The 11,187-nt window shown below is 42.7% G+C and overlaps 1 protein-coding gene across 3 annotated transcripts in view; it reads left to right on the top strand.

Annotated features, from left to right (window-relative positions):
• The first annotated feature begins 2,026 nt into the window (after positions 1-2,026).
• Elmod1 (ELMO domain containing 1) overlaps positions 2,027-11,187 on the top strand; it is a 58,552-nt gene continuing 49,391 nt past the window's right edge. For all 3 annotated transcript variants that reach the window (XM_021206788.2, XM_029543734.1, XM_021206791.2), the window contains exon 1: positions 2,027-2,323. The gene's annotated coding sequence lies outside the window, so the exon portion shown is untranslated. The remainder of the gene's footprint in view (positions 2,324-11,187) is intronic.

Here is an 11,187-nt window from a genome sequence, read left to right as displayed (position 1 = left end):
TCTTCTTCTTCTTCTTCTCCTCCTCCTCCTCCTCCTCCTCCTCCTCCCTCATCTTCCTCCTCCTTCTTCTTCTTTTCTAAATCCAAAAGTAACTCAAAACCCAGAAGAAAAAAAAAGTAAATTTGTGGCTAATGGGAAATCCATAGACCAGGCAAGAGCCAAGTTAAGTTTCATGATTGTGGAATTTATTCCACAGTTACTAGGAAGACCAATTTAAAAGAATGTGGTTGGAAGGCCGAGCATTCCTGTAGTTGGTAAACTCACTGAGGATCCCCCACCCACTAGTCATCTGCTAAGTTCTTTAATAAAAAGATGAATGAGATCTTACCCTGGAGGTGTCCACATTATACAGTGTCAAAGCAATTGGTCATTAGTGATCATGGATACCCATATACAAACAAGCTTCAGGAGAGCTGGTTCTCAGGCTCAGACAACAGGATCAGAGCAAAATACTTACACCATCCAAACAGCAGGAAGGTACAAAGAGTCAAATGATTTATTTTGGAGAATAACTATTTCTGTAAATACAGACATACATGGGAAGAGACTCATGCAGTCTGGGAATCTCAGATGACTTTGGCCATTTAACAAATTCTGTTCCTTAAATTAGATAATAGATACAATAATGTGGAGACTGGGCGCTCTGTCTCCCCCCCATCACACGCCTCCTTCTCATTACTTGGGATAGCAAATTCTTCCTACAAATAATTTGAGATTAGAACAGTTTTAGCTGATGGAAGCAAATGAAAGGGGGGGGAAATGGATGGTTTAACAACAGACTAGCAAGGACCCACACATTTTGGTTAGCCTGAGGCCATTGTTAATACTTTTATCCATTGTTTCAGATAGATGAGTCAAGTCATTTGATGAATAACACAAAGTCAAAAACAACTTGACATTTGTCCTTGATAATACTTTCTATTTTAGGGATTTATTGTCTTTTTCTGGTTTTGTGGTTGTTGTTGGACTCACTCTGTAGACCAGGCTGCCCTCAAATTCAGGAAATCCACCTGCCTCTGCTTCCCAAGTGCTGCCACCATTCTGGCTTGTCTGTCCTTTTCAACAGATTGTAAATTCTCTGAGGAGAAAAACCGCTGTCTGTCTTATTTGCTGTTGTTTTCTCGGCACATTGTTCCGTGCCTGCACAAAACCATCGGCTTGGTTGTTTGACCAACTCTACTATGTGACAGCAGCGTGTCCAGATGACCTCTGACAGCCAGGCATTAACTTGTATTGCAGCCACGTTTCAGAGAAGGTAGCATTGATCACAGAGAGTGAGTAGGTTGTCATGAAGGGGACCGGAAGGGATAAGGTAAGCCAGAAAGAACGGAACACCACGAGCAAAATCTAAGCCTTTTGAAGAAGTCAGTTTCCCTGTGTTGTTCGGAAACTCTTATCTATGAAGATGTTCTACATAAAAACGAAAATAGGACTCAGAGAAAGGGGGTAGGTGTTCAGGAGTTCAGCCATTGCACTGCAAGGACATCTGTAATTCGTCCCATTATACTTAAACTTGTAATGAGCTGTTGTTTATGAAACCCTCGATGAAACACAGGCCTGGGCCAGGGAAGACCAACTGCAGCTCTCAATTACACCTAATTAAAGAGCTGGCTCTTTGACAACTTGACCTGACCTGTCCAAGAATCAAGGGAGGAAGGGGGTACCTGGGAGTCAGAACACACAGGAAAGCAAGTGAGGGTTGAGTATCCGAATTGGGAGGAGGTCGAAGATAAGCTAAAAACAAACTTTGACTTCTGGATAATCCACCTCAGAAGAACTGGAGAACATGCCTTGCCCTAGATTCTTCAGGAATCCAACGGACAGGTCTTCCTGGGTTCACAGCCCTGGACTTCTTTAGGGGTGGTCGACTCTGACTCGCTCACAGTTAAACTAGGCCACTGCGGGCAAGTGCGCAGTTTTAACCCTTTCTTCCCACATTCTGGCGCGGGGGCCTGAGCTCACTCCTCCCCGCCGCGCCCGCGCCCCGGGGTTCCGCGACTGAGCATGCTCAATAGCCGCCAGCGTCTTGCTCCCAGGGAAACCTCTGCACGCCCTCCCCAGCTGCTCTCGGTCGCCTCCTCTCTGCCCGCTGCCCAGGGTGCAACCCGGCTTGCAGGGCTCCACGCGACCCAGATTCCCGCCCCGCCCCCGCCCCTCCCGCGCCCGCAGCCAGTGCGGCAGACGCGGCCGCCTCTGTCCAGCATCCGCTCGGGGACCAGCCGTGGAGATCACGGTCGCCAGTGCGTAGCAGAAGCGAAGGCGGAGATGGAGACCACACTGTTGCGATCCCAAAGCTGCTGAGCCCACCGCTGTCCCTGCCCCGGTGAGTCGCGACCCCAGAGGAGCCAAGGGTGAATGCCCTTGGAGAAAAGAGAGGTGGTAGCTGACCTGTGTGTGTAGGGTACAAAAGAAATGGGGACAGTGAGGGGACGTGAATGAAAGTGCGCACTACCTGGGTGCAGGAGCGCCGAAGTCACCCAAGACTAAATCCTCTTTCTCGTCGTGAGCCGGGAAATAACCCGCGGCGCTGCAGGTCAGCGCTGGAAGCTGTTTGCGTCCCCGGGGGCGCGGGTCGCCTAGCGACTGAACGCCAATGCTGGCGCTTTGGGAGGGATCCCAAAAGGGGACAAAGAGCGGCCTGGCTGGGGCAAGTGGAGGGTCCTGGCCTTTGGGGAGTCCTCTGTCCTGCCGGTCAGGCCCGGGGCGGTGCCAGGCGGCAGAGTGGCAGAGCTGTAGACCGGAGGTCTCTGAGCCTCCACCCTGAGCCAGGTCTGCAGGGCTGGCGAGCGCACCTCCTCCCACTCTGGGAAACTCCGCTCTTGGAGCATCTCCGGGGCAGGTGCAGTTGAACAGGCGGGCGGAGAGCAGCCAGGAGAGCTGTTAAGACAGGAACAGTGGAGTGAGGTGTGCTGTTTTTCCTAATGCCTTTATTTCCAAGTGTGGGCACCAACTGCTCCCCCTCGTCGTGTTTCTGCTCAACCTCTAAGTGGCGAGTCCGGTAACAGACCTTATGAATATTTCAGAAACGACCTCACAGACTCGCTTGCTTCAGATCAAGTTTAATGAATATGTGTGTAAGCCTTTCTGCCCTGCACAGACAGATGGAAGCCCCGGCCACTGCTTGGAGCTTTCCAAATTTCATCTCTTTCTTCCCCACCAACAGAGAAAAAGACGTCGCAAATCCCCGCAAGCCTTAGACTGGTGTCATAAATTGGGGCTGTCATTTGGAGAGACCGATTTTAGGCAGCCATCCAGGCTTTGTTCTGCATCTCAGCAGTGTGTGCATGTTGTGTCAGTCGCTTGACAACCGTCCTTAACTGCTACTGCCAATATGGTGGAAAGCAGGTAGCATGCCTCCATTGGGATAAACGTCATAGTTCCTTGTTGTCTTATGACAACACGGAGTAACAACAGGCTTGGTCATTCTCTCCCTAGAAGTTTCCTTTTGAGATCAATCTGGTTGAAATCTTGCCAAAGGCACACATTCTTGTTTCTCTCACCCTTAGGAGGTATTTCTTCTTACCCTTTCTTATGGGGGAAAAAAAAGAATGCTTTCTCTGTAAGACACTGCTGTTAAGAACAGCAAAATAATGTTTTATTTCAGGGCACTTTCTGGATTGTAGCAGACTTACACTTTGAACTATGTAACTCGTGTTGCCTCATCACAATTAACCAGTAAACTGACACACTGCCTAGTTGTCAGTATCCTAAGGTGGTACTCATTTACAGACAGTCAGCAACTCGGGGCCCAGTATGTGGGAGACACATAGGTAATCTTAACCCATCTATAAGGAATTCTTTTGTTGGCCAAGAACTCAAGCCTTCTTGTGAAGAATGAGAGACGCAGTAATTCTCTCTTGCGAGTCCACACATATAAGGAGGAGGCTGGGGGGCTTCAGTTTGCATAAGTGGGCTTCACATTTAGGAGAGGTCCTTCCCACAGAGACCTGCTGCAGTTACATCACGGGCTCTGCCTCCGCCCCCCAGGCTGCTTCTCCCAGGCGGAGGTCAGTGTGTGTTGCTGTGTTCAATTAAGGAAGAAAAAAAACAAACCCTGAAATGAAAATTTGCTCCTTTTCTCTATTGTGTCTTGCTGATTCAACTAAAAAATATAAGAATGTTAGCTTTCCAAGAGATTTTTGACGCCAACATCACATGTCCGTGCTAATGTGCTAAAAATCATTGATAGGTAGTATTATAAAGGAAATCTATAGAATTAACAAAATAAGGGAACTATTATGTAACAGGCAACATATCCTCACCAAATCGCTCAGAAATAAACCCAGTTGTGTTCACAGATGTAAAATTCTGGCTAATTGGGAAGTTTGCAGAGCTCAGACCCAACTTCCAGGTGTGTCAAGGAAGCTGACCCCACATCCTCCAAGGATTTTTTTTTTTTAAATAATTTTCAGGGTTGTTGGATTTAGCAAATAAAAATTCAGTTTGCTTCACTAAATTTTAATTTTCAAATCAGCAGCAGATACTGATTGAATTTAAATATGTCACTCTGATACTTGGAATTATACTTTTAAAATTATTAGTTGTTTCTCTGAAATTTAGTTTGGATTGGGCAAACATTTTTTTTCTGGAAACCCTATAATGAAAACATTTCTTTCCTCCTTTTTGGGGGGCACTTATGGGTTGAAAAAACAAAGCGGAGCAGAAGTCATATGCTGTTCTGTAGACAATCTGGGGCAAGCTCAGCTCTTGAGCTATAGAGAGTAACTCATGCCTGAAAGTGGGAATTCTCTGTTCTGCACATTACATATTTGCCAAATACTTCTTGTTAGGTTCTGTGGGAGTTGCCAAGAATCCAAAGATGAGAAGAAACAGGGGCTAGAGATGGATTTACATCAACTTATGTAGGAGTTGCTTTGCCAGAAGTGTGAGGGGTGTGTGTGTGTGTGTGTGTGTGTGTGTGTGTGTGTGTGTGTGTGTGTAAGAGGCTGGGGAAGACACAGAATTCTTCTATACATCTCTGCTCTAAAAAGTGACATCTTCAGCTGTCCAGCAGTGTCGACAGGAATGGTCTCAGATATGAGAATGAGTTCTTATTGTGGGAGAAATGTGTGAAGAGAGTGTCATGAGAGCCAAATGGAGCTACAAGTTACAGGGTTTTACCCACTGGCCTCAGAAAAACAGAATGGCCTCTGATGTCCTGAATACACAGTGTTTCACAGCACCCTCCTCCCCGTCTGTCTTCCGGCACTTACATTGTTTTCTCCCCCCAAAAAATACTTTTAAATAGTTCTCAATGGGAAAGCCGAAGGAACTGAGATGAGACACATGGAGGCACTGGCAAATGTCAGTCTGGGCAAAGGTATCCCACTGGATTTAAAAAAATAAAAAACTTTTTAATTTAATTATTAATGTGTGTGAGTGTTCTGCCTGCATGTATGTCTGCACATGTATGTCTGTATACCAAGTGTGTGCCTGGTACCCTTGGGGACCAAAAGAGGATGATGGATCTTCTGGGTCTGAAATTACAGTTGGTTGTGAGCTCCCATGTAGGTGCTGGGATCTGAACCTGGGTCTTCTTGAAGAGTAGCCTGTGCCCTCAACCAATGAGCTACCTCTCTGGCTCCTCTCACTGTATACTACACAGCAGGTGACCTGTCCTTTGACTGGTGTTATTGGGTCCTCTTTCATTATTCCACGATTATCCTGGTCTCTTCAGATTAAACCAAATCAAACCAAACCAAACTTAACTAACAAAAAGACCACCCACAGTATCCAAATGCATTGTTCCTTTACACTCTTACTTTTACATAAATGTAGATATTTAAATGTATCCTTTGAGGTGCCAATCAATATGTTTCTTTTGGTACAATTTCTTGAAATAAGATAAGCATATGTTTGGGTTTTAGGAAATCTGTTGCTCTGAGTGAGAAAAGACATTAAATTGCTATCATTTTCTGTTTCAGTTGAATTATCTTTGAGGAAGCAGATGCCAGTGATGGAAAGAAAGTATATCTTACAAAAAATAACACCATGTGAAAATGACCATATGCTTGTAGTATCAGAGAGTACCTACTTAGTGTTCTGAAGGAAATTAGTTCCTAAACAATGCCACAGCAAACACAACTGTGTCTGTAAAGACACTCAGAGTCCTACTGCTGATCATCAGCGTAGACCACCGCATGTGTGGAGGTTGAAGGTTAAACCCATGAAGTTCATGTAGAGACCATCTACTCATTTCTTCATGATTCTAGCTGGAAAAACTCCAATGCCCAGGAATAGAATACCAATTTAGATTACCCTTCCATCAGGAAACCTAGTTATTCAGCAATTTCCATCAGAAAAGCCTCAAGTGTATGGCTAATTTTCACCCCCCCTTTTTTTTTCTTTTTAAAACGGTGCTGGGGAGAACACCTAGTATTTTATGCCAGACAAACACTTTAGTACGGAGCTGTATTATATCCATAAATGGAAAAAAAAAACTTTGAGACAGTTTCACTAAGTATGCAGGATGGCCTTGAACTTTCTCTGTAGACAAGGAAGACCCTGAACATGTGATCCCCCTGCCTCAGTCTTGAATAACTGGGATTAACAGGTCCAGCTCAGAGTGTAACATACATTCTCAAAAAACATAAGAATTACCCTACACTGAAACATATCATGAAATAGTCTTATTTAAGACTATTTCATCCTTTAAGATGGAACAGAAAAATGCTCTAACCTAGGAACTTACAGCAGTCCTCTTTGCAGAAAGTCAAACATTTTCCTGCCTTAATTTCCTGCCATAATTCTGCGATTATGTGAGAGAGAAAAGAACTACAACCAAGGGATACACTGAAATTATTAAATTCCAAGGCAATTAGAGCTTAGGTCACATTTTCAACAAAGTTTCCTGTGGACACACACAGCTTATTACGAGAAGATTTACTGCTATGGTCCCCAGAGATAGCTGACATGGTCTGTCACCCAGAGAGCCTCAGGTGACACCAGATGCTCAGTCTAAGTCCTTGGTAAACATTCTGAATCCAAAATTCTATGTACAGAATGTTCTTGCACCCCGTGAGCCTGTAACCTTCCAGCCCCCTTGTGCTGACTGTGGGCAAATAGCATTGTATCTTAACACCAGTTTCTTTGCTATAAGACAGAAGGTGTAAAAGGTTATAAATAAAGATATGATGCCAACCCTAATGTCTGTATCTGCAAAATAAACTTGAGTCCTTGCTGTGGTTTCAATAGCTGAATATTTTTATTCTCAATAAGTTAGAAAACTTATTATTAAGTAAGTATATCCTGTATGATGTCTTCCATGGCATTGAAATGATAACTCAGATTGGATTTTCTCAATTTTTGCATTTTAGAAGTGAAAGTTTGCTTGTTACCTAACTAGAATGTATTAAGTTCCTCTTCAAAATTAGTCTCAGCTGGAGGTGGCAGTGCACACACCTTTAGTCTCAGCATTTAAGGGGCACAGGCAGGTAGATCTCTATTCATTCATGACCAGCTTGGTGCACATAATTACTTTTTGGCCAGGCAGGAACCCTATCTCAAAAAAAAAAAAAATTCTCAGACACTCAAATCCGCCAAAACCAAATGACCAAAAATTCGTGTCTTATAATGAAGATGGAACATAGAGAAAAGACAGTGTCAAACCTAATGATCTGACTTGGACTACTCGGCTCCACACATTGGAAGATGAGAACCAGGCCCAGCAGGTTGCCCTCTGATCTCCACAGACACTACGATGTGTGATTGTGCACATTCAAACACACATACACACCCATGTACACGCACACCAAACCAAAGAAAACTAAAGAAATAAGAGTACTTTTTAAGATCAGTCACAAGGAAGCCAATGGCGCAGATTCAGGGTCCTTAACATACTCTTGCAATGACGTTCCCACTTTAATTATTAGGTTGAACTTATTAATTAAAACGCCTGACATAAGAGCTTACTTAAGCCACTCTCCTCCCTAGTTTTCCTTGTGCAACTAGTTGGTGAAAAAAAAAAACCCGATTCTTTACAAATATCTGTGTCTGTGTATGTGTGAGGGTGCCAGTGTCCTCAGAAGCCAAGAGGACTTCAAATCGCCTGGCACTAGAGTTACAGACAGTTGACATGGGTTTAAGAACTATAGCCCTCTGAAACAGCAGTGTGTACCCCAGACCACTGTACCATCCCTCCAGCTCCTGCCATATGTTTTGAAGGTTTTGTTCATGATAAAACCAATCATTTATTTACCTCACAGATGTTTTGATTTGAGACATTAGTCTAACAGATATAATTAAAGACAGGAACTCTGTTCCCTACATCATTTTGTTTTTTTTTTTTTACCTTCCAGTTGGCATTGTAAATATTTAAAGTGTAAATCAGTCATTGCAGTGAACACATTTATTGTATAAATATATATTTCCCCTTTTCATTTAAAGCAGAGAGATATTCTATTCAGAATTTGAAAGACAAATTTTCTAAAAATTGTATAATGTAGTAGGCCCTTTATTTTCTTGTTTTGATTTTATCTGTTCTGTTTTTTGAGACAGGGTCTCTCCATTATGGAGGTCTGGCTGGCCTTGAACTCACACAGATCCCCCTGCCTCTGCTTCCCAAGTGCTGGAATTGAAGGTGTGTACTGCCACGCTGCACCTTGACATCTACTTTTTAGATGTAATATCTTTATTTTTTCTTTAAGAATTTTATATAACTTTACAATAAATTTTAATGATCCACCTTTCCTCCCTCCTCCAACTCCTACCGAATCCTTCCCAACACATCCTCTCCCAAATTCATGTTATTTTATGTCTTTCTTTGTATGTTCCTTTCTTTCTCTTTTTCTTTCTTCCTTTCTTTTTATTTTTTTAATACCTCACTGAGTCAATAGCTCCTTAGCTAAAGATGCCGCCTTCTGAGCCCTGCCTTATCCGAGCCCCGCCCATATCTGAATGGAATTTTGACTGTCCTGATCTACTGTAGTCATGAGCTGCTGTGTGTTCAGGAGTGCGATGATGATGTCATGTCCAGACAGCATTCTACACCACTCTTCCCATTCTCCAGTGACTGCATTCTTTCTGCTCCCTCCTCCATGATGTTTCCTGAGTCTTGGCAGGGGAGCAGTTGTTATCTGATTAGGCCTAAGCACCCACAGCCATTTATTCTCAGCACTTGGCCCAATTTTGAGTCTCTGTATTAACTACTGCTCACTACAAAAAGAAACTTCTCTGCCCAAGGTTGGGAGAAGCACTAATATGGGTGTAACAGATATTTAGAGTGCAATTTGACAACAGGACCACTTGGCAAAACGGCAAGGACGGGTTCCTCCTGTGCCCTACAACCCTCTCAGAGACCGGCTTACAGGATCTGGCATGCATTGCCCCTTGTGGAGCACGCCTGACATCCAATTAGAAAACAGTCGGTTACCTCCAGAACAGACACTCCACTCTGGTGCCAGCAGCCTAGCTTGCTTGGCAGGTCGGTTTTGTATTATGCAGGATCTAGTGCTAGGTAAGGCTTGTGGCTTCTCTTCCAGTGGCTTGCATAATACACTCTAGCACTGCAAGAACTGACCAGCAGGAATGAAGTTTCCTGATCAGTTCCAGATGGCTGTCTCTAAATCCGACAACCAAAGCAGGACACTTAGGGTTTAATTTTAAAGTGTCTTTAGCCTGAGGATCCATTAGAATTTTAAAGCTTTAAAAAAATGTAAGCAATGACTTTTGGTTGTGAAACTTAATCACAGGGTATCTTAAAACTGTAAGCAGTCATTAGAACTGTGTCAATTGAGATGTATATTATGTGCCATGATTTAAAAGCCCTTTATTAGAATGCCTAGCATAGAATGCCTTCATATCTTCTCTGTGTATAATGTGTGCATAGCCCAATGTGTGAACCCAATAAATATCAATCAGGATTTAACAAAGCAGGAGGGTACAGCTTAGATGCCATTCTATACTGTACCAGATATCTCTTCTACTAGTCTTTTAAATGATACTTCATCTAGAAAGGTATGTGATAGATCCATATATATATATATATATATATATATATATATATATATATATATATGGGGGGACTGAGCTTGTCAATTAGTCTCTTGAACAATCTGAGAATGAGATACAGAAATTAAATCTGAGCTGTGTTTTCACGCTGACCAACTATGTTGACAAACCTTGGAAACAGTTTACTTTCAAATTCCATATTGGCCATAATATTTTTACTTTATCAGTGACCCAGATCTACATAGGTCATCATGAACTTTCAAAAAATAGAAAAGTTGGATAGTAATCAGTATCCAACTTGATATTCCTTGTCCCCTCCCCCCCCCAAAAAAAAATCAAGACTAAGATTATGTTATTAAAAGGATGGATATGAAGTTCATTTAGGATTTAAAATCAATTCCCAGACCAGAGTGTGGAAGTAGCAGCTCAGCTACTGTAGGACCCTGGAAACAGTTTTAGTTCATTGACTATGAGCAGAAGAACTTCTGGTTGGGTTTCTAAATAATCCAAGTTGAAATCAAAGGGGGTCATAAAGAGAATGTGCAGCGCACTGTCTACAAAGGGACTCGCTTGGGACAGCTCGAGAGGTGTAAGAAGAAAGAATGACCTCCCTGAGTTGGACTTGGGCTCAGATAACCTAAAAATTACCATTGTAGGCTTCAAATTGAGTTCCTAGATGTTTGCACATGTATCTGCAAGTGTCTAACTCAACTAAACAAGCTATATGTAACAGATTGCTATTGTACCTCTGTCCTTCATTTTAAAATTAATATATAACTTTATTATTTTATGCTTAATTATTGCCTAGACAACTAACAGTCATAAATCAATCAACAAGTAAGCAAGTGCATCTATTCTATGACTACCACTGGGTTATTTCCAGAATATTCTTTAATTATGTAATTCATGTTTGAAATTGTTCATTCTAAAGAATGGTGATGTTTTTCAGCAGCCATAAAATTAGGCATATGTCTTAAATTGTACATTTAATAGAGCATGACAGTGGGCGTGTAGTCTCAGGCATTTCTCTGCATCATGATTTGGCTTTCAGGGACATTTGTTTATACTGTAAAATGGACATGTGTTGCTCTTTTTAAACAGGGGCTTCAAAATCCTATTTTATACTGAGGACTGTATTCATTGTTATACAGAGAAGCAGAACCAATGGGAGATAGGCACATTTGTGCACACACATACACACATTCTCTCTCTCTCTCTCTCTCTCTCTCTCTCTCTCTC

Source organism: Mus pahari, chromosome 10, assembly GCF_900095145.1.
Source record: "Mus pahari chromosome 10, PAHARI_EIJ_v1.1, whole genome shotgun sequence".
NCBI classification, from domain to species: domain Eukaryota; kingdom Metazoa; phylum Chordata; class Mammalia; order Rodentia; family Muridae; genus Mus; species Mus pahari.
The sequence above is the reverse complement of the archived record's forward strand: the minus strand, read 5'-3'. Positions and strand labels throughout refer to the sequence as shown.